Source organism: Triticum aestivum, chromosome 3B (assembly GCF_018294505.1).
Source record: "Triticum aestivum cultivar Chinese Spring chromosome 3B, IWGSC CS RefSeq v2.1, whole genome shotgun sequence".
Classification (NCBI taxonomy): Eukaryota; Viridiplantae; Streptophyta; class Magnoliopsida; order Poales; family Poaceae; genus Triticum; species Triticum aestivum.
Window position 1 is genome coordinate 123,150,600 of NC_057801.1, and position 2,022 is coordinate 123,152,621.

Genomic DNA, 2,022 nt, shown 5'->3' on the forward strand with positions numbered 1-2,022 from the left:
GAGCAAAAAAATGCTAAGTATAGGTCATTTTAGAGCTATCCTAGGTTAAATAGGTCATTTTGGAGCTAATTAAGCTTATTATGTCATTTTTGAGCTAGCTAAGCATATTGAGTCATTTTACAGGAAAAAATGCTAAGTATAGGTCATTTTAGAGCTAGCCTAGGTTAAATAGGTCATTTTGGAGCTAAGTAAGGTTATTATGTCATTTTGGAGCTAGCTAAGCATATGAAGTCATTTAGGACCTAAAATATGTCATTTCTTAAGCATGTTATGTCATTTAGATTTAGGTAAGCATATTAAGTCATTTTGGAGGAAAAGATGCTAAGTATAGGTCATTTTAGAGCTATCCTAGGTTAAATAGGTCATTTTTAAGCTACCTAAGCATATTAAGTCATTTTGGAGGAAAACAATTCTAAGTATAGGTCATTTTAGAGTTATCCTATGTTAAATAGGTCATTTTGGAGCTAATTAAGCTTATTATGTAATTTTTGAGCTAGCTAAGCATACTGAGTCATTTTGGAGCAAAAAATGCTAAGTATAGGTCATTTTAGAGCTATCCTAGGTTAAATAGGTCATTTTGGAGCTAAGTAAGGTTATTATGTCGTTTTGGAGCTAGCTAAGCATATGAAGTCATTTAGGACCTAAAATATGTCATTTCTTAAGCATATTATGTCATTTTAGAGTTAGGTAAGCATATTAAGTCATCTTGCAGGAAAAGATGCTAAGTATAGGTCATTTTAGAGCTATCCTAGGTTAAATAGGTCATTTTGAAGCTAGCTAAGCATATTAAGTCATTTTGGAGGAAAAAAATTCTAACTATAGGTCATTTTGGAGTTATCCTAGGTTATATAGGTTATTTTGGAGCTAATTAAGCTTATTATGTAATTTTTGAGCTACCTAAGCATATTGAGTCGTTTTGGAGGGAAAATGCTAAGTATAGGTCATTTTATAGCTATCCTAGGTTAAATAGGTCATTTTAGAGCTAAGTAAGGTTATTATGTCATTTTGGAGCTAGCTAAGCATATGAAGTCATTTAGGAGCTAAAATATGCCATTTCTTAAGCATATTATGTCATTTTAGAGCTAGTTAAGCATATTAAGTCATTTTGGAGGAAAAGATGCTAAGTATAGGTCATTTTAGAGCTATCCTAGGTTAAATAGGTCATTTTGAAGCTAGCTAAGCATATTAAGTCATTTTGGCGGAAAAAAAATGCTAAGTATAGGTCATTTTAGAGCTATCCTAGGTTAAATAGGTCATTTTGGAGCTAATTAAGCTTATTATGTAACTTTTGAGCTAGCTAAGCATATTGAGTCATTTTGGAGGAAAAAATGCTAAGTATAGGTCATTTTAGAGCTATCCTAGGTTAAATAGGTCATTTTAGAGCTAAGTAAGGTTATTATGTCATTTTGGAGCTAGCTAAGCATGTGAAGTCATTTAGGAGCTAAACTATGTAATTTCTTAAGCATATTATGTCATTTTAGAGCTAGTTAAGCAGATTAAGTAAATTTGGAGAAAAGATGCTAAGTATAGGTCATTTTAGAGCTATCCTAGGTTAAATAGGTCATTTTGAAGCTAGCTAAGCATATTAAGTCATTTTGGAGGAAAAATGCTAAGTATAGGTCATTTTAGAGCTATCCTAGGTTAAATAGGTCATTTTCAAGCTAGCTAAGCATATTAAGTAGTTTTGGAGGAAAAAATGCTAAGTATAGGTCATTTTGGAGCTATCCTAGGTTAAATAGGTCATTTTGGAGCTAATTAAGCTTATTATGTAATTTTTGAGCTAGCTAAGCATATTGAGTCATTTTCGAGCAAAAAAATGCTAAGTATAGGTCATTTTAGAGCTATCCTAGGTTAAATAGGTCATTTTGGAGCTAATTAAGCTTATTATGTCATTTTTGAGCTAGCTAAGCATATTGAGTCATTTTACAGGAAAAAATGCTAAGTATAGGTCATTTTAGAGCTAGCCTAGGTTAAATAGGTCATTTTGGAGCTAAGTAAGGTTATTATGTCATTTTGGAGCTA